Genomic DNA, 22,497 nt, shown 5'->3' with positions numbered 1-22,497 from the left:
TAGGGGGGGTGGGAGGGAGGGAGACGCAAGAGGGAAGAGATATGGGAACATATGTATATGTATAACTGATTCACTTTGTTGTAAAGCAGAAACTAACACACCATTGTAAAGCAATTATACCCCAATAAAGATGTTTAAAAAAATAAAAAAATAAGAAAACCAGCTTTATTGAAAAAAAAAAAAAGCAGGCTGAATCTAGCATTGTGTTTAATGAACACTGAGCCTTTAGACTCTCTCACTTAGACCTCATAATCATGCTCAAAGACCCAGCTCACTTCTGTGCAGTTTCTTTCACTTTATCTAATTTACACATACCTGCTGATCCCTCAGATCTATGTTGGGTGCTACGGCCCCTGATATGAATGAGATACAATCCTTGACCTCAAAGACTAAGCTGAGAGAAACCTAAAAATAGACAGTGACAAGTTGGTGATAAATGCTGTGAGAGAGGAGTTCAGGAGGAATGGGGCACACAAAGCATGGACTGACTAACTCAGCCTGCAGAGTCCTGTAAGACCACAGAGAGAAAGGCACTTAGGTTAGGCCCTGAAAGAAGAGTAAGAGTTTTCATAGGCAGAGAGGCAGAGAGAGGATTCTAGGCTGAAATCACATTGAGAGCAAAGGCAGTGAGGTTGGTGATGACAGTGTTGACAGAACAGGATACTCCTCTCTGGGAAGTTCCAGAGAGCATTTGACGGCTGAACAGAAGATGTGGGAGAGAGGGTGTGAGCTAAGCCAAGAAAGACAGGATGGGGTCAATCCAGCTTCATCCAGGAACAGGCAGAAATGGTGTTCCAGGTAAGGAAAACAATACAGCGAAGGTGAGAGGAATCTGTAGCTTGGCTGGAGGAGGGATTCTTTTAGAAAGTCATAGGTTGAAAGGGGTTGTTTCAGAAAGTCATGAATATAGTTAGAAGGTAAGAGCAGGAAATATCCGAGACATCATCTGCCTTTTTTTTTTTTTGCACTAGCATTTATTTTTCTTATCGTAGATAATCTTCTCTCCACCACCCTTCCACCTCACCCAATTCCTCTGCCAAGTAAATTACAGATCATAAATAAGACGGCCTAGTTTTGACTTACAACTCTACTATTTATCAGTTCTTTAAACTTGGATGATTTTCCAGCTTTTCTTACCTCAGTTTCTATATCCCCCAATGGAGGTAATAATGGTATTCACGACTGTTGTATGCTTTAGTCATAATAGCTAATTTCTATTGCATATTTACTATGTATCAGGTCTAGTTCTAAGCATTTTTTATATGCTAGCTCATTTATTCGCTGAACACCTACTATCCTGTAGGTAGTATTTGTGTCTCTAGTTTATATTGGGTTGGCCAAACATTTCGTTCAGGTTTTTCCGTAAGATATGGGGAAACCGAATGAACTTTTTGGCCAATCCAATAATGAAGAAAGGAAAGCCCCAAAAGGTTAAGGATTTGGCCTCAGGTCACAGCTATAAGTAGAAGATTCAGGATTTGGATCCAGGCACTCTGACTGCAGAACCTACACCCCTAACCACAGTGAGTAAGATCAGCTATGTAAAGTGCATAGCATTGTAAGGGATGACAAAAACTATGTGTTATTATCACCGGCAAAGCCCATTAACAATTCCTGGGAAATGAAAATAGAATCTGGGTAATAAAATAAACTCTAACCTTTTTTTTTTTTCTTTTCCTTTGTGTTTAGGCCAGTTTCACTCGCTCAGAAGGTGCCGCGTTCAGAGGCCTTGCACCTGGCCCTTGAGACGAGAGTTCCTGGTGTTAAACGGCTGCGCAGATACCTCAGTTCGGTGGGCCTGTGCAGAAACGCTGCTCACAGCACTGCGATTCAAGATGGCGTGGTGGGGGCGGGCCAGCGTGCAGAGACGCTGCCTGTGCACCCGGATCTGAAGTGTGAGCAGCACAGCTGTGCCCAACCCGCAAGAACTCCGCCCCCTCCCCGCTGAAGAGCACCCTATAAAGCAGCCCCACCTACGGCCTGTCAGAGAGCCTGTCAGGGAGAGGGGAGGGTCTGTGCTCTGGAGCGCAAGCTCACACCTCTCCATTCTTTGGCCAAAGAATGAAACTTCTTCACAGAACTTGGTCTCATTCTATTGGCTTGATCAACACTAGGAAGGAGGAACCTTGCTGGGGCTGATGCGAAAAGGTTGGTAACATCATTCCAGTGGCTCTGTCAATATAAATAAATGGATGAGTGTCTGATTAACGAGTGACTGAGTAGATAAGTGAACACACGTTCATTGAAAGAGGAAGCACACAGCTGAGAAGAGAACCCACCTCAGGTGTCTGGCCAAGAGAGTGAGGAGTTGGTAGCTGTAAGGTGGGATGGTGGTGGTAAGTGTCCCACGTCATTAGATATACCTGGCATGTGGGCACCATTGCTCTGAACCCATGAATAGAACACTGAGAAGTGCTCCAGAACCCCTCCAAGGGAGCATGATGGGGTCTGGGTGATCATACTAGGCTCCCTGTGTGGCCTGATGATTGGGCTTCAGATGTAGCCTTTGCCATTCTTCTGCCTCATCCATTATCATTACAAGCAACCTAAAATTCTGATTATAAAGGCATGGCTTGGTGGCAGTGAGCAGCTGGGGGGCCAAGAGGAAGAGGTCTGGGGTCAGAGGGAGTCACAATTCATCAGTTTCAGCAAGCCCAGAGTGCTGAGGCCAGCACAAAACTGATGCTTTGGAGCTGATAGAGGAGCGGCCTCAGCGAGGGAAGAGACAGAAGAGGAGAGCAGGAGATGACACTTTCTGCCCACAGATGTCTGCAGACATTAAATGACTTTCCCCAGGTCATACAGATAGAAGTAGAAAGGCAGGATTCAAGCCCAGAGCTTTGTGACCCCAAAGCCTATGCTCTTTCTCTCATACCGCACTGCCCTGGGATCAGAGGAGGGGATTCCTAGATGTGTTTGCTCAATTTGATGCTATTGCTGCACGTCAGTTTGAGAAAGAGAATAGGTCAGCAAGTTGCAACTAGATCTTATCCACCCCAAGTTCCCCCACAACCCCATTTCATACATTAGAAAACCCAGGCTCAGAAAGAGGCAGTAACCTGACCAAGGTCACACAGGGGCTAGCATCCAGGTGTCTGAATTTCCACAGCACCTCACAAGAAAAGAAAAGTTGCTGCCCCCAGGTTTCCAGTGAAAACTGTACTTTCAAGGCCAGCCAATAGCTTAAAGGTCATCTGCTAGGAGGCTTCACATGCTTGTTTACTTGAAGAAAGGGAGGGCACCTAATTTTAGCCCACTGAAGAATGAAATGCTGACGTACAAATGTAATTAGGAAAAAAAAAAATCCAATGGCATGACTGGGAAGTGGGGCGAGCCTACACACTTGAAGGAAGGATAGTGATTCAGGCCGAGAAAAGGGCAGGTGAGCGGTGTGGGGAGGTAGTGACAAAGCACCCTGGCCAGGTCTTAGGCTGGCAGGGAGAAGTCTTAGGTCCTGTAGGTGCCCCTGTGCACCACCCTGAGTCTGTGTCCCAAACAGGGCTATTTTTCTGCACTCTCAAGGGGCGCTTGCTAATCAACTTAGAAAAGGCAGTAAGAGGGAATGCAAAGAACATGGGCTATAAAATTGTGTGGGTCTGGCTTTGCCACTCCTCAGCTGAGTGACCTTGGGTAAATCACCTCACTTCCCTGAACCTTATTTTCTTCATATTATCAAATGGAGGTGATATCTACTTTGTAGGGTTATAGCAGGATTAAAGGTAACATATGCATGAAGCACCTAGCATGGTTCCTGGAATATAGCAGGTATTCAATAAACTGTAATTTTATACTTATTACTGTTGTTACTGCTGTCATTATTACTATTATTATCTGTCCCCTGTGAAGTTAGGAGCATGTCACTGGGGTGTTTACATGGTGGTTTCTGGAATTTGGCTATTTTCTATTTCTTTCAGGACAGTGGAAATTACATGTTTCTCTGAAGTAAATGCACTCAGCTCCCCTCAACACCTAACCTACCTATTGTGAATATACTTTTGAGGGTGAGATAGGAATCATTTCTTTGGAACTTTTCACTAAGCCAGAACTGAAACTTCTAGACTGGGCTCAGTAATGCCTTCTGACCCTGCTAAGTGGGACCACTGTTTCTGGTCTCACAATTTTGAAAGTTGTCTAAGTCCCTCTCCAGTGCCTGGGCTGGCTATGGAAGAGAAGCAAAATATCCTGAGCCGAGAGTTGGTTCCTCTGGGTCCTGGTCACCAGAAGTGCCTATCTTGAAATTTTCTAAGTTCTCTAGTGCCTAAGGTCAACCAGGGATAGTAGTGACAATTGGGCAGGGTACCCAGTCCCCATTTATCATCCTCAGGGTGCTCTCAAACCCTCTACCCCCTGTTCCTCACACGTAGAAACAGGCAGATGATCTGAGGCGCTCCAGGACTCATGGTTATGGGGTTGTTCTATGGCCTGTGTCTAGGTCCCAGTTCCAGGAGGATGGCTGGGAGAGCAGATCACTTCTGTCAGCTGGTGTGATGTTTCTTTTACAGGATTATGCACTATTAGACCACCAGGATAATGCTAACATGATGATTTTTGGTGACTCCCACTCATGTTGGCTATAGGACAAGTCCAGGGATCTAGGCTACTGATGGTTCATGGTCCACCACTGACCTCTGGGCTTGAGCAATGTGTATGGGCCCAGGCATTGGCTCTTGCCTGTCTATGTTCCAGCCATGGTGCTGTCTCTGGAGTTAGAGCAACTGAAGACAGCATGGGTGGCAGCAGGCATCCTTTACCCTGTGTTTCCTCCTGGACAGCGGAGCCAGGCTGTTCTCTAGAAGTGGCTGTACCTATCTCATGTCTACCTTCTCTGAAGTCTTTTGAAGTGGTTGTTCTGCATTTACCACAAGTTCTTCTGATTGTTTTCAATTAATGTGTGAATGCTGTGCTCTCCTAGGTCTGTCTTAAGGTGTGCCATATGAGCACAAAATTTACTTGTGTGAATGGGTATGTTCTTCTCTCTTCACATATGGGTCCCTTGCTTATTCTTCCTACTGATGGTGGTATATGGAAGGCACTTAACATTGTGCAGTCAACATCAGAAGAGCACATATGCTAGGGATATGGTGATTATGGCCTAAAGCTAAAGAGATTAAGAAAAGACACGGTTGGAAAATATGTTGATCTATGTTTATGCTATACGGTTCTGGATGGTACATTTAACATGACCAGACCAAGAATTATCATTCACATTTTCCTGCACACTTGGAATGAGTCCTGCATTTGTGTTCATCATCAATACAGCATCATAAAAACCCTTTGAAAGAGTTGTTAGAAACCAGTATTTGTGGGAGACACAACAAAGATTCTCTCCTTGCCCAAACTCTACTCAGGCTCCTCTGAATTCTCTTCTCTCAACTAGGCCCTGATTTTGGGGCTTCCATGTTCATCTCCACATTATTCAGTTTTAGCCAGAATCCTGCTAAGTCAGTTTAGCCAGAATCCCCATCCATGATAATATGCTCACCCTCAATACCTAATCAGGTTCTTCATCCTCCATTATCCCCCAGGTAACATCTAATCACCCTGGCCTGTCTTCAGTAAGAATCCTGTTCAGCTGGTTTAACCAGAATCTCCCCTCTTCTCAGATGTCTCCTCTTAGTAATTTGTATTTTTCTATCCACTGACCACCACCCTCTCTTGCTCCTTGGTTGTAAATTTTCACTTTTCCTTATTGTTTCTGGAGTTGAGTCTGATCTCTCTCCCCTACAAAACCCCATTGCAGTAACACCTCTGAATAAACCCTGCTTTACCATTCTTTAACAAGTGTCATGAATATTTTTTTTCTGTAACAACACCATGAATGATGAGGTGCCATGAGTAATAATATAGCCAGCATTAAATAAATGGTATTAGGAAACTGCAGAGGCAAGGCGATCTATATTGTTTTGATACAAACATGTTCCAAAGAGCCATGCATCATGAGTAATATCAATGTTGCTACCTTTTTCTCCAGATGGGAAATATGAAATTAACCAGGAACCATGTATTTGGCAATAAAGAACATGAAAAGATTGTGCCTGGATGCTTCACATGCACTGATTGAACAATAACCAAACATATCTCTTCCCTAACTGTTGCTCTAAATCTTCATCTAAATTCACATTCTTCACATGGGTCCATGATTTCATAATTTTTAATCAAATCATTTCTATAGACAGGAGCCCCACCAAAAATATGTACCTGGGGCCTTGCACACCCTAGGTGTGTGCACATTGTTATAAAATATGTCCAGCTTGTAGCTTAACCTTGGAGTCTTGTCACCAGAGAGGTGATCAAGGAAACATCTGGGTACTGTTTGGAGCACTGTTGTCGCTCCATTATAGCTGAAGCTGAAGGGTCACTACAGGTCTCAACTGCACAGATATATCATAATCAGTGATTGAAAGTGAAGCTTCAAAGCAGTCTTTCACAAATTGCATATATAATCACAATGAACTATTAAGAGTAAACAGATGTATATATTCATATATTCTATGCTATACTATGTAAAGGGAAAATGCATAGAAAGAAGACTAATGGGAAATAGGATAAAATTTTAAGAGTTGTCTTTAAGAGGAGAAATCAGAGGGGATTTTCCTGAGTCATGTGTACTTTTCAGTACTTTCTAAATTTGCTGCAATAAGCATGTGCTATTTTCATTTTGATCTTTCAGCTCACTGAACTTCTTTCAACATGTGTCTCTTACTTCTCTGCACATGATGTTCCCTCTTTCCTATAGACTCATTCTCCCCAATTACTCACCTTCATTTGGCTAAATCCTACTGATCTCTGAGATCCTATCAGGATCTTTCCTCCAGGCACCCTTCTCTGATTCCTCCCGGCTGTATTAAATGCTTTTCTGATGAGCTCCCATATTCCCTTGTACATTCTTAATCACGCTACTTGCAACTGAAAGTTTGATTGCCTTTTTCTGTATCAGTCCTACACTCCAGCAACGCTCAGCGCTATGAGTGGCAAACATAATGTATAGTCAGGCCACTCAAGATGGTTGCTCTCTTGCTCTCTGTAATCCCCTGCTCGACCAGTGCCTGCTTTACCTACACCCTACTCACATGACTGACCTTCCTACATACTTGCCCTAGGCCCCAGCTAGTGATCGTTCTTATCAAAGGGGTGGTGAGGGGCCTGCCCTTCTGCCGGTTTCCCTGGTAACTAGTGAGCCAACCCGACACAACTCCCCCTATAACTGGCAATCTCCCCTTCCTCCCACCAGGAGCGAAGACTGCCACCATGTCCTGCCCACCGTCCACCACACACGGTGGGGTGTGGCTCTACTACCTTGCTTCAGATGTGTAAGCTCCCCCATCCACGAAACCACTGATGTCTCTGTTGCTGACTCTGGGCTCTTTCTTCTGTCTTGAAGCTGGGCAAGCACAGGCCTTGTAGGCCTGCGGGGAGCAGCCCAACACATAGATTCTCAGAAATATTTGTTAAATGAATAGCTGGATGAAAATAAAATTTTTAACTCCTTTTTGAAAAATATATACACATGAAGAAAGCCTAGGAGGCTCAGGGAAATTTTTGTCCTTTCCCATTGATACTTAAAAAATGGTTAATGGAGTGCTTCAGTAAGTAAACAAGTAATCTATGGAACTGACTCCTGTCCTCTGATAGGGACAGAAAAAACAGTGTGGTAATTCTTTAAGGCAGTGTTGGGCAAATAAGTCCTTGAGAACACTAATTCCAGAAGATAGTCTGGGAAGAAACGAGGGAGAGAGCATCTATAGTCAAATAACTGTGGGAATGCTGTATGTGCTGGCCCCCTCTCAAGATTTACTATGTGTAATAGCACATTCCAATCTTATAAAAAGTCCTGCTGTAAAGAATCTGGCTAATTTATTTTTAATCCAGTCTTCTCAAATTTATTTAAATATGAATCCTTCCTTTATGTAACACCTATTAACATCTGTTTTGCAGAACACTTTGAGAAATGGTGGGTTTGAGATAATGCTTTCTGAGGAAGGAATTTCCTGCTCACGGTGAAGGTAAAAAGTAGGAAAAATACAAGAGGGAAAGAGACAATGAGATCAAAAAAAACCTAATAAATACTAATAAAACATACTAATAAAGTGTAACATTTATTGAACACTTACTTCGTGGCAGATTACACCAAGTATTTTATATACATTAGTTTGTTTAACTTTTATAATAAGTTTAAGAAGTAGGTACTATTATTCCCATGTAAAAAAAGGGCTAAAGTTCAAAGAGGTTTAGTATGTGGTGGACAGCACCCTACCTATCTGGGTTACTTCAGACTCTCCCTCTTAACCACTATGCTACCACCACTGAATGACAAAAACTCTCCTTGTCTTGGTGGAGTAGGTAATGAAATGGGAACATTGCCTTCCTTTATTCTTCTTCCCTTCTCTCCCCATCTTGATTTACCCTTCCCTTCCATTCTTTTCTTCTTTCTCCCTTCCCTTATTTTCTTCTTTCTCCCTTCCCTTCCTCTCTCAAACATCCTCTTGAGTGTCTGCTCTGTGTTAGTCACTGTGCTGGGTGGACCTGGGGTTTCAGAGATGAATCAGAACCAATTTCTCTTCTTGAAGGACCTCTGGTCAAGCCCAGTAAGTCAATCAGTTTCCAAGACCTGGGACAGATTAACAGGAGAATGGGAAGGAAGATAATCCCATGGATTGCGTCAAAAGCATCCGAAAGGTTAATAAGATTAGCATGGAATGTCCACCTAGAGCTGCTTCCCACACATTTCTAAGGCTGGGTCCTTAGAAGAAGAGGTATTTGGCAAGCATGGGAGGAGGGAGTATAAAGTTTCATGTACAAATCACCAAATTAATGCTGTTTTTGTTAACTAGATTTATTAGCGAGACTTGGGGTAAGCACACCTGTCCCCTATTTCAAATATACCCTGGAGATTTGGAAGATGAGCAATACACTGATTTGGCCACATGCCAAGAAGCTATCTGGGGAAATGAGGGTAAAATTTCACTCACATGGGGGTTACAAAATGAATATAATTCAGGGCAGAAAGAAACTTGGACCCTACCTAGAAACTTAAAAAAAAATAATTCCCTGTACCTCTCTAGATCATTGTGTTAATCACACTGCTCTGTGTCTGCCTCCCAGTCAGGATGGGGAGGTCCATTGAAAACTAGAAATTTTTATTTTTTCTGTCCCCATCCCCAGCCTCTGGTACAGTGCCTGGTATATTATAGATGTTCAATGAATGCTTGAAGTAGGACAGACGAAAGTGGGGAGGTGGGGAAGAAGGGATGGAGGTGACTCGGATAAGACAATGGAGTCACAGAATATTATGGGAGGTTCAGGAGTTTGACCCTGCATCCTCTGGTACAAGGTTCAGCTTCAAGAAGATACCTACCACATCCTCACAGCTGCCTCATGGTGCCCTTATCAACGAAGAATCTTGGGCTGACCTAGGGAAGCATTTCTGATCTCTCCTATGGATAAGGAGTCTCAGGCCTGCCATCCTCCTTGTTGGAGATTGTCACTGAGGGAGGAGAGGTGAAGGTAAAGGATCCACTTGAAATTCAGCTAGTGCTGCATGAAGAATGATGCACATGAAAAATTGATCATGACTCTGCACCCAGGCAAATATTATTAATAATGCAGTATTTAAACACACAGTATATCTCCCTTAATGATGAAAGGAGACTCAAGGTCACCCCAAATAAAACTCATTCCAATGAGACCAAAAGGAAGAGAGATAATTTCTCCATGTGCATCACTCCACAATAGCTTCCTTTATGCCACTACCTAGCAGAGTGAGTAGGCTTTCTGTCAAAAGAGGGAGCAGAGCCCTTCTCAACAGGAATATTTCAAACCACTGCTTAGCAGAACCCAGGGGTACTAACCCCCCTTTTCTCAATCTCCTCATCTGTAAAATGGAGATAATAATATCCAAACAATGAGGCTGCTATAAGTATTATATGATTTATGTAATATATCAAATTAAGCACACAGTAATATCTCTATAAATTTTCATTTTCCTTTAATCTATCTGATTGAAACTGAAGTTACATAGAGAAGTAGTGAATTTTCAAAGACTAGGCATATATATTCCAAAGCAAAACAGAACTCATAGTACACACTTTCGGCACGTGTCCTGAGCACCGTCTCCCTTTTTCTGGGCCTTGTTTTCCATCTGCAAAATTAGGGGGCTTCTAGATGATCTCCCAGTCACAAAATTGCTACTCCAAATATTTGCAATCATGTAGATAAGACAAATTACTAAAAGCATGAGATTTGGAGTCTTCTGACAGACCTGGGTTCGAATGCAGCTCCTCCGCATACTTGCAGTAAGACCTTGGTCAAGGTACTTAACCCCTCTAAGCCCCACGTTACTGAGTGATAAACTGAGATAAAATAGTTCCCACCTTGGAGATTTATTTTGAGCACTAAGTAATCCAAGGTAACATTGCTAGTAAGGGGAAGATGTGGAAAGCAAGCCCAGCTCTGTTTAATTTCAAAGACCATGCTCTTTCCATGGCAATAGTGGAGAATACCAACATAAACAGACATCTACAAAGCCAGGCAGAGTAAAGTAGAAGCACGAGGCATTCTGCTGTTGAATGAGAGAGGCAGGAGGGATTAATGCTGTCTATGAGTGAAAGTGGTAAGTTGTTTCATCAAGAAAAGAGCTCTGGAGTCAGAGCCCAGGGATTCAAAACACTTAACCTCTCTGGATCTCAGTTTCTTCTCCTGTAAAATAGGGACAGTAACAGTACCTGCTTTACAGAGTTAAGAGTATAGATGAGGTAAGGTATATAAACACTTAGCATAGTGCCCAGGACATAATAAAATCTCAATAAATGATAGCTATTGCTATTATTATAGTAGGTTCTTTTCATGACATGAAATTAAATAGTATTATTATAAATGATCAAAACATTCTAGAATTATATAAACAGCCCACAAGATGCTGCCAACCCTAAAAGAATCAGAGGCCCAGAACAGCATTTTTCCATGGCTTTCCAACTTCTTTATCACAAAAGAAAGTCTGGAAATTACCTGTTTTGGCCTTCACCCAGGCTCTATTCTCAGAGGTATTATTTACATTTCAGATTTATTATTGTCTTCTATGGTGCTGACATGAAATAACCTTCCATTCTCTTCCATGTTAAAAGAGTACAGTGTTTCTTGGCTCAATAAATAATTCAGGGCTATATTAATATTTTAAGAAGAATAAGCAATATATTTTAGACCCTAGAAAAACCATGACGACTGAAATTAGTTATTGGTAGCTGAAAACTTAATTGAACCAACATATTGATTGTTTTTTCTTCCAGGTTTTATTGCCCACACAATGAAGAGGAGTGCCTGCTTCCATTCCAAATGCTGCATACTTAATTATATCTGCTGGATTTTGTTTTCATAGAAACTCAAAAGCATCCAACCATGAACTTAAATGCTTTTGCCCATCTGATGCTAAACACAGAACCACTCCCCTTTCCGTACAACAGTGCACTCTTCTTCACATACATTTTTTAAGGATAATGGATGCCATTTTTCCATAAATATCAGATTTCTGAGTTAGCACTTATAACCTAGCTAAAGAAGGAGAAAAGAAATATAATTTATTTTTACCTACTAAGTCTCAGATCTTATGCATGTATGATCTTATTTAATCCTTAAAATAACCCTCCAGTGTAGATAATATCTTCTCCTTTTCCAGATGAAGAAAGAGTTTCAAAGAGGCTGAGTAACTTGTCAAGGTCACCCAAAAAGTGCATCCAACCCCTAAAACCAAGTTCTTTTTTCTATACCAACCTGCTTCATAGTACTAATAATGATAAAAATAGCTAAGAAATATTGAATATTTACAGTGTGCCAGGCACACTGTTTGAAGATTTTTATATGCATTAACTAATTATTCCAAAAATCCTTTGAGATAGGAGCTATTTTTATTCCATTCTACAGTTCAGGAAAATAAAGCTTATAGAGTTGAAGATGGGCTTTCCCAAGTTTCCCTGATATTAGGTGGAAGAGCCAGGATTTGAAGTCACACAGTCTGACTTCCAGGGTCCAGTCTCTTAACCATTACACACACCATACTCCAAGATACCAAAATCTAGGAAAATAGGGAAGTGGGTCTCCATCAGTAGGTAGATGAAATAAGACTGAGGGGGTTATCTTCTCAGCTCCACATGGGACAATAAACAGATTTCTAATAAAGATAAGTCACTATGACAGCGAACTCACAGATGATGAGTTGGCAGTGTTAACAATGCCCATTTCTGGATATGGTCTGGGATCTTTGCTGCAAACATGATCTCCCTAGCTGATCTGTCAAACTTGGCCTGCCCTGCAAAGGAGGAATTAGGCAGTGGCCTCTTTCCTATACTATGGTTATACCCTAACTTTTCTCAAACTGTAGCCACATGGGGTATTGCATCTGCCATCTGCGATGACAGTTCCAGGATGAAAGAGAATGTGCCCAGAGTCAGGTAAATGGCCACATGATAAGCTGCTCTTCATTTGACAAAGTAGATCAGTTCCCAACATGGTAACTGTGCTGAATTTAAAAGAAAAATTGGAAATAAATCTTAGTTTTGGTACAGCCACACACATGTAAGCATAATTTCATGCACTTTTGCATGTGCAAACACACACACACACACACACACACACACACACACAGATTCTTGGTCTTCTCATAGCCACTGGATACCTATAAGTACATGGCACAGTTGTTGCAGTCTGGATCTGGAAGCATGCCCTTTGTAAGAGAGACAAATCCATCTACTTATGGATGGGTTGACTTGGCTCAAGTGTGAGGAATCTCTATCAACAGATATTTGAGTACCGGCTAAGTGTCAGGCCCTAGGCTGAGTCTCTGATTCTTGTTTCCTACCCCGGAAGCTTCAACAATCTGAAATCAGTCTTTTGACTCCAGCCTGGTCATGGACTTCCAGATCACATATTTCTTTTTACTCAAACCATCAGGGTAACAGTTGCCTATCCTGACATTTGGGTTCATCCTGACCACAATCATGTCTAGAGTAGACAATATATAAGAAACTCTGAACCCCCAGATACTAATACAAGAGTTAAGTCAAAGTGCTGAGAAAGGACTACTAAATGTAAATGACAATTTTCCTTAGACTTGAGTAACAAAATAGTGTGTTAGCTATATACTGCTGTGTGACAAATTACTCTAAAACATATTAGCTTATAACTTTATTATCTCTCACATTTTCTGAGAGTCAGGAATCTGGAAATGGCTTAGTAGGATTGTTTTAGTTCAGGGTCTTTCATGAGGTTTTAGTCAAGCTATCAGCCAAGGTTGCAGTCATCTGAAAACCTAGCTGATCCTGGAAGATCCACTTCCAAAGCTCATTTGCATGGCTATTGGCTGAAGGCTTCAGTTCCTCGCCACATGGTACATAAGCCTCTCCAAAGAAGTTCTCATATGGCAGTTGGCTTCACCCAGAGTGAAGAATCCAATGGAGAGAGAGAGAGAGAGAGAGAGAGAGAGAGAGAACCAAGATAGAACCTGTAGTGTCTTTTATAACGCTAATATTATCTCAACAGTGTCATCATACATACTAGCTCTGGTGCAATGTAGGTTGAGGATCATTAGGAGCCATTTTGAAGGCTGGTTACCATAAAATGCAAACAATACAATATAATCATTAGAAGGTAATTGAAAGATTATTTCTCAGCATTTAGCCTAAGATCCTTTGGAACACAGAAACAAAAAAAAGAATTAATTTATGTTAATTGATTGTTGAATGAATTTAGTTCAAGTCAGGGCTGACTACACTTATGATTTTCAAAGTTTCTTGAGACTTTCTTAGGTTTGAAAGATCAACCCCTCAGGTTCCTACAGATGAGGCCATCAGAGGTACCTGAGCCCCCCTGATTACAATGGGCCAGATTCAGTACTTAGTACTTACAGAACAATACGTTTCCTTCCCATCATTTGTTGAGTATCCACTATATGCCTGGCACTTGGAATACACTAGTTTTTATTATTACAACAACTTGCCAATAGGGCTTTTAGGTCATGGTTTGCAGATGGCAAAATTGAGGCTCAGAGAGATAAACTGACTTGCCCAGAAAATTTGTGGCAGAGCAAAGTTTTAAACCCAAATCTAAAACAACTCCAAGGAGAGGAGTTTTTAAAGGAGTGTTTTCAGATAATTCCATGGTGCCCCCATTGAAATGAGGTGAAAATATAATTTTTTGGCTTTTCAGATGTGATGGTAAATTGTACCTCCCCTTTGTTTCAAATTAATCTCTTTAACCAACATTATTTGATGATGTGTGAAGATAAAGAAATGAGACTTTTAAAGTTATATTATATTTGTATGGAATGTTTTATATCCTTTCTCTATCCTAGCCTATCTCAACTATTCACAATAAGCATACAGAAATTTGTATATTGTGTTTCCCCTCTGCAGAACTACAAGAAACATTCTGGTTCTATAGTATTAAAATTGATTTGGATGTTAACTGCTTGAAGCTTGAAGCAGGATATGAACCAGTTTTGATAATTGTATGGTATTCCCTCTCTCCCATGAGGCACCTGATATTCCCATGGAGAAATCAGCTGCATATTGGCCATCTTCAGCCAGAGTCTCTTGACTAGCGTCTCTATTTTCTGACCACACACCTCAGATCACTGGCTCCCTCTATAAGAGCTGTCCTGTACCTCTTTTTCACATTGTTCTTCCCAGTTAATTCTATCATTATCACTTTTTTTCAACTCTTGCCGCCAACCTGATCCAAGCCACTGTCATCTCTCCCCTAGGCTACTAAATGATCTTTTTTGTTTCTTGCCATGAACTCTCTGATCTATGATCCACCTAGCAACCAGAATTCTCTTTTTCAAGATAGACCCAATCATTTTAATCCCTTGTTTAAAACCCTCTCATGGCTTCCTATTATATTTAGAACAAAATCCAAACTCCCTTTCATGATCTTCAAGGCTCTGTATAATCTGAATTTTGCCTACCTCTCCAGGCTAATCTCATCTTTTTTTTTTCTTTTTCTTGCATACTGGTTTATTTCAATTACTCAAATATTTTGTGCTCTTTCTCATCCCAGGGCCTTTGCAAATTCTGTTCCCTTTATGCATAATGCTCTTCTGACTCTCTCTATGACAAGCTTCTTCTCATCTTTCAGGCCTCAGGTAAAATGTCCTATTCCTCAGAAAGGCATTCTCAGTCCCCTGTATCTAAAGTAGGTCTCCTATTTTCCTCTACCTTAGCATCTTGTTTAGTTCCATCCTAGCTCTTATTACACTCTATATTCATTTGTTTATAGAGGCCTAGAACATAGTGGTAATAATTACAGATTCTGAAGTCAGACTGCCTGGATTTAATTCCTAGTTTTGCTATTTAACTGTGGCCCAAGGGCAGTTACTTACTTCTCTATGCCTGAGTTTCTTCATCAGTCCTAGTACCTATTTTACAGGGCTGTTATGATGATTAAATATAAAGTGCTTAGAACAGGATCTAGCATATAGTAAACACTCAATATTTGTTATTATTATATATTTTTCTTCTGACCATAATACACATTCCATGAAAGCAGGGGCCATTGCTGGTCTTGCTCACCATTATGTCCTTAGTGTCTGGTACATTGTAGGCATTCAGTGGATCCTTGCTGAGTATAGTGTGAAGTCTGTTCCTAGCATCATCAAGAGATAATGGATTTTACAACCAAATTTACCTGGATTCAAATTCTGTTTCTTCCATGCTCTATGCTGAGTTATATCATTAGTTGCTTTTTTCTAGTCATGACCAACACCTGTAAAATTCCCCTACACTAGGCCTCTTATTGACACTGAACTATTACAAAATGTGTCTTAAACTTTTGCTCTCATATGACAGTAACACATAATATTCATGAGCATAGATGGGTTCTAGAGTCAGACTGCCTAAATTGTTAACCTGATTTCACCACTGATTCATTTGGCAAGATACTCAGCCTCTCTCGTGCTTCTTAGATTTCCTTGATTTTAAAATGAAGGTGAAAATAGTACTTACTTCATAGGGTCACTGTGGTAATTCAATGAATTAATACATGATAAATTCATAGAAGAGTTCCTGGTATGCAGTAAACTCAATATGTTTAGTTCCTTGATACTCAGAGTGTGCGTCATAAACCAGTAGCATTGCCATCACCTTGAATCCTGTTGGAAATGCAGTATCTCGGGTCTCACCACCAAACTACTGAATCAGAATCTGCATTTTAATAAGATCTCCAAGTAACCTACATGTGGATTAAAGACTGAAAAATGCTGATTTAACTGACATCAGTTCACAGTCCCTCCCAGGATTCTGCTTCTTGAGAAAGAACTATCTGCAAACTACTAACTCATTGTGTGGCCTTGAGAAAAATACATTTTTTGCACCTCTGAGCCTCATTTTCCTATCTGTAAAATGAAGATAAAATTACTCATCTAGTCAACAAGTACAATCTTACTGGCTATTTGATCTTGGGTAGTTACTCAACCTATCTGAGCCTCATTTTTTTCTCACCTGGGCAACAGAGATAATAATAACATTCTCAGAGGATTATGAAAATTGAGATAATATATGTTAAGCACTTAGCATTATGGTCAATACATTGAATGCAACCAATAAATGTTAGTTACTATATTAACAAGTATCATAACAAACTATAACGATGATGATTATTTTTATGACATACCTCACTTTTTCATGATGTCCCTGAAAATTACTCTCTCCAGCATTTGGCATTCCCTTCTAAACATCTGCCACATATTTCTGGAGATACTTTAAAAGGAACATCATGTATTTGCATGTATAAATTCCAGAGTATATATGAGTCACATGACATTATAGTCATTCTCAATAAATGTTTGATACATGAATAAATGAGCAAATGAATGAATGCTTCATATTTGTGAAGAATCAAGGGTGACATTTACTCATTCTTGATTGTGAGAACAAAAATAAATCCTTCAACTTAGCATTCATATTTTTGTTCAGCTGAGCTTCCTTCAAATTGATCTCCCATGAATGCCCAAACAGATTTACCATTCCAGCCAAACCAATGTAATAAACTTATTCTTTGAACTGTGTATAGTAGTAGACAGAATTTGGGCTTTGAAATGTTTGATATGAATTTGAGTCATGACTCTTTCATTTACTACTTATGGGATCTAATGCAGGTCCCCTATCCTGTCTGAATTTTGGTTTTCTCCTCTGTAAAATAGAAACAATTAGTCCTCGATATTGTTGTGAGACTTCAGTGAGATGATGCACATAAAAATTGATAAGCACAGCAACTGACACATAATAGGCAATCAATAACTATGAGTTCCTTTGTTCTTTTGCTTGATACACCCTTTTGGAAAGTAATTCAGTAATATTTATCAGTTCTCAGGAAGTCCATTTCTAGAAATTTTCCTCAGGAGATGACCCAAATGAAGATAAATATTTATGTATAGTTATAATTTATCATGTCTGCATTTTTAACGTAGCCCCGCAGCTACTGATAGATTGGTCCTCTCACAGTAAGCATTCATTCAGGGTAATTCTCTGAACTATTACAGTGTGTGCCTTATCATGCTGGTTTCTGGAGAAAGCATTCTTTTGCACAGTCTTTCATTTATTCATTCAACAAATATTTATTTGAACATTGATTATGTGCAAGGCAGACTGAAAGAGAATAAAGAGATGAAGAAAACACTTTTCCCTCTCATTAAGATTATAATGTGGTAAAAATCCACTTTATTGAGCCACCATTCTCTGATTTAGACAAACTCTTACTCATTCCTTGGTCACAATTCAAATGTTGCCTAAGCTATGATAGATTCTCTGACCTTCCTAGTAAGTAAAGTTCTTGATTTCTTCCCTTTTGCTTCTATAGGATTTCGTTCATATGTATTTTTAGGGCTAACACATTATACTTTGTGTGTGTGTATGTTTACAAATATCTTGTCTCCTCCACTGGACTTTGAGCTGTTCAAGTGCAGTGACTTCCCAATCTTGTTCATCTTGTAAAGGGCCTGACAAAAAAGCAGGTACTCATGTCCAATAAATGTCTATTGAGTAAATGAATGAGTGAATGAACAAAATCACACATTATAACAGTGATTTAATTCAAAATGTAGGATGTTTACTAAAAGAAGAATAAAGCCTTAAAGGAGTCTGGAGGAGGAAGAGCCCACCTGTTTTGGAAATCAGGAAAGGTTTAATGGAGAGGGTAGCATTTGATATGGGCCTTAAAAGATAAAAAGTATTTCAATAAAAAGGGAATAATAGGACATTGTGGGTCTGTAGGTCAGCCTGAGCAAAAGCACAGAGCTGGGGAAGTTGGGTGGGTATGGTTTATGCATGTTTGGAGAAATAGTATACGGTCCAGTTTGTGGAGATGTAGGAAATAAGACTGTGAAGGTAGGTTAGGATCATATTTTGTAGGACCTTGAAAGCTTCAATGAAGGATTTATACTGAATTTTACAGGTTGTGTGACTGTGAGGGTGCCAAGGGATATGTTTTAGGAGGATAAAGTTACTCAGGAAATATTTCTAGGAACATATCAATTACACCTAGATGTGGGAGTGGTGTGGGAGTGATAATGCAGGCACACCAGTGGAGAGACCAATTAGGAATCTAGAGGAAGGGAACTCAGGTTAGAGTAGTGGGATAAAGCCCTGAACACTTATAGGAAGACCACCAGCTCATGTGCCTTAGTTTTGGGGCATCAAGTATTACATGGAAGCACACCTCCCAAGTGTGCTCAGAGGCAATCCATTAAAGTCGCTATCACCCAGTGGCCTGAGACCAGGATTTTTGTGTTGATGTAATAAAAAATGAATGAGGGGACTTTCCTGGTGGCCCAGTGGGTAGAACTCTGTATTACCAATAGGTTCGATCCCTGATCAGGGAACTAGATCCTGCATGCATACCGCAGTGAAAATCCCGGGTGCCGTGGCTGGGACCCGGTGCAGCCAAAATAAATAAATGATTTTTTTTTTTTTTTAATGAATGAGGCCCAGACTCTGCTTTCAGACAGCTTTTTAGCCCAAGGAGGAGGCAAAGAGGCACACAAACAACTATAATCTTAGACAAACTATGATGTGACAGAGGCGTAGCCAAAGTGCTACTGGAAACCAGGGGTCCAGAGCTCTGATTCTGATGACCTGCTTTGTAATCTTTCTAGGCTGCATTGCTCTGTATTCATGCCCAAGTCTGCTACTTAGTAAAGTTATAACTTCTGGAATGTCACTTTACATTCCTGGAATTCATTTTGTCACCTGTTACCTACTGATAGGCCAACCAAAATTATGTCTGCTTGCTTAAAATTTGGAATATCATCTACCTTTTATCTACAGTCACTGTTCCCCACTTACCTGTGAGACACTCCACTGGTTTAATCTTCCCCCTGCACATTTGATTATTCAACTGAATGTGACCAGGGATTCTATAAATTTCAAGCAACTAGAGATCTCAGCACATGAAGCTTTCTCAGCTCCCCTCTGTGTGGTAGCTAGTGCCTTCTCAGGACTCTTTACTACTCTTGCCTTTCCATAAACAATCAGTAGTATGATACTTTAAAATAGCTCCTAAGTGGAACAATGTGTAATATATACTCCTGAAATGTCCCAGTCAATATCATGTACATCAGGTTGCTTCTAACCAGGAATGTTAACACAGTTCAGTGAGGGTCAGATTAGTGAGGAAGGTAGATGATACTTCAAAAATTTAGACAGAGGAAAGAATTTCTGGAAGGGTACTAACAAGAGCAAAGTGGTGAAGGAAGAAATTGACATGGTACACGGATAGAACAGTAAAGAGCATTTCTAGATTCAGAAAGAAGGTTGTGTTGGAAGTATCAAAGAAGAGAGTATGAGGAGGGAATCATCCGCTCAATGAGGAAATGCAGGGAGACAAGTTTGACTTTACTTTAGCAAAGACATTTCCTTGGAAGGTAATGAGTGGCCATGGCTAGAAGAATACTAGTGGAGACCAAATGTCAACTTTGGAAAGTTGTTGTAGAGGATATTTCCAACTTAGCTAGGGAAATGCCATTAAGTCATGAACTCCAAAGTTGAAAGATAATTTAATGAGTAGCATATTTTTGATAAGGTGCTAAGAAGAGAGGGAGTAAATGGTATAGGAAGGGACAAGGGGAAGGAGGGAGGGAGGAAAGGAGAGAAGAAAGGAGAGAAGGAAGAGGGGGAACAAGGAAGGGGTGGTGGGAAGGAAGGAAAAAAGAAAGGAAGAAAAAGGCAGGAGAAGGACAAAAGGAGGGAGGAAGGGAGATTAAAAGGAGAGAGGTAGGGAAGGTGGAAAGAGATGTATAGTTGAGTCATTTTCAGTATTGGTACACTGAGCATGGATCCTCTCAATTCATTATTGTTAATACTAATAAACTCTTGGGGTCTATCCACATGTGAATTTCTGATTATTTGCCCAACCATGGGTAGTCTATGAATGCTTTTAGTCATAAGAAATAAGGAAGGAGGGCCCAGCTTCAAGTTCTGGACCCTTTCAAAAAGAGAAACAATAGCTAGCTAACAAGGCATCCTAACTGACTGCATCTTGTGAACTTTAAAAGTATCAGAGCAATTTAGCCTTTAAAAAACTGCATAAAATATTTTATCACATTCCTGCCTTGGTAACTTTAATAAACTGTGGTGCCTTCAGGGACCCAGTTCCATATAAATTAACTGCCTTCAACTTGGAGCATCAGGGTCTTTATCTTTTGTCAGCTTAATTATGTGTTTAATTTTATTTTTAACATTTTATAAAATGAGCCACACTAAGAGCAGCCTCAAATGTTTAATTAAACAAATGGATATTGTTATATCTGACATGATCAAAACTCTCATTTGTCATGTTAACGTTTTTATAGGAGCCAAGAGCTCCAAGGTGGTACTCAGGCAAGTCAGGCACTCGAAAGTCTGACTACTTTTCCAGAGTAATTTAGTGGTCTAACTTGGTCATGCAGCTATTTTGATACTAATTTGTGGCTGATTCCATCTGAGCTCCAGCATGCTATTAGATATCTACCTAACTTCTCTGTGCAGAAGTCTTTGCATGGTCGGGACTTCCCTGGTGGTCCAGTGGCTAAGACTCTGCATTCGCAATGCAGGGAGCCCAGGTTCGATCCCTGGTCAAGGAGCTAGATCCCGCATGCATGCCGCAACTAAAGACCCCATATGCCGTAACGAAGATCCTGCACGTGGCAAGGAAGATCCCGCGTGCCGCAGCTAAGACCCAGCGCAGCCCCCCTCCCACCCCCCCAAAAAAGAAAAAGAAGTCTTCATGGTGTAGATTGTAGACTTGAAAGGGGTAAAGTGGTATCATCCAGGATAATTTGAACTCCCATAGGCAAAACATCAGCCCATGGCCAATAGCCCTCTTTATATACTTTATATCTCCTGTAAAACCATTACTCTTACTTCCAAATAAGTCAACCTCATGCAGTTTCCAACCTGGCCGTCATAGTTCTGTTGAACTTTCTGACATTGCTCCCTACTTCATAATCACACAAAAGCAGGAGTTCTACTTGCAACACTCAGAATCTTACATTGACTTTCATTCTGACTTACTGATAACCCTCATGGCTTTTGACTTCATGACTTTTTTTCCCATTTTCGACCAAGCTTCATTTATTGTTTCAGAAACACATTAACAGCCTTTTCAGTAAGGCTTGGTGTCCAAAATACTCTGAACACCCACACCCCATGTGTATATTCTGGCTCTTTGTACAGGTTCTGAATGTCTCTCATCCAATCTTTTCTATACACCATTGTCAAATAGTTCTCCTAAAAAGAGCTGTGATCATCTCCTCCCTGCCTACAGTCACTCAACGATTTCACATGGTCTCCAGTATAAGGTACAGGTTCCTTAATAAGATACTCAAGACCTTTCAAACTTTAGCCCTAGATCAATACATTGGACTTATCAGGCTCTAGCCTCCTACTTCTATACTTACATGACAGACACTGGACCTCTCATTCTTCCTGGAATATATTTTATGTTTTCCCTCTTTCATGCCTTTGCTCACACTTCCCCCATATGCCTGATCACCCTTATTTCCAGTTTTCTAACAAAACATGTACCCTCTTCTAGGAAGCTCATCATAATTTCATGATTCTGTTCTACCTACCACATGATTGAGGTATCAGCTAACCTGTGCTGGGCCAATGATCACATCACCATATCATTACTCGTGGAGGGCTGGCCTCATGAATAAACAGACTAGTCAACTGTCTATATCTTGGTCTTTAGAAATGTTCCACTTCTCCTTCCCAGAGGAAGGATACTCACTTAGGCTGAGGCTTAGAGGATGAGAAGGAATGACTACAGAAAGAGCACAGTAGGCCAAAAAAACATTATGTACAAAGGTGGTAAATAAATAAACCATTGTATTCTAAGAATTCCAAGTGCTCTATGCCGTGATGCAACTGAGATTCAGAATAAGAAGAAAAAAATGTGTTTTAAAGAATGTTGAGTATATAGAATTAAATTAATGATGATTCATGCTTCATGAGATACTCTTATTTGGGCCTAATC

General features: G+C 40.5%; 1 protein-coding gene and 1 non-coding gene across 2 annotated transcripts in view; one reads left to right on the top strand and one right to left on the bottom strand.

Annotated features, from left to right (window-relative positions):
* AGBL4 (AGBL carboxypeptidase 4) overlaps positions 1-22,497 on the bottom strand; it is an 807,237-nt gene that overhangs the window by 624,278 nt on the left and 160,462 nt on the right. The window lies entirely within an intron of this gene.
* TRNAA-CGC (transfer RNA alanine (anticodon CGC)) lies at positions 21,028-21,100 on the top strand. The gene has a single exon. It is a non-coding gene; the product is annotated as a tRNA-Ala (tRNA).

This window comes from Physeter macrocephalus, chromosome 4, assembly GCF_002837175.3.
Source record: "Physeter macrocephalus isolate SW-GA chromosome 4, ASM283717v5, whole genome shotgun sequence".
In the NCBI taxonomy this organism is placed as follows: Eukaryota; Metazoa; Chordata; class Mammalia; order Artiodactyla; family Physeteridae; genus Physeter; species Physeter macrocephalus.
Note: the sequence above shows the minus strand (reverse complement) of the source record. Positions and strands in the feature narration are given on the sequence as shown.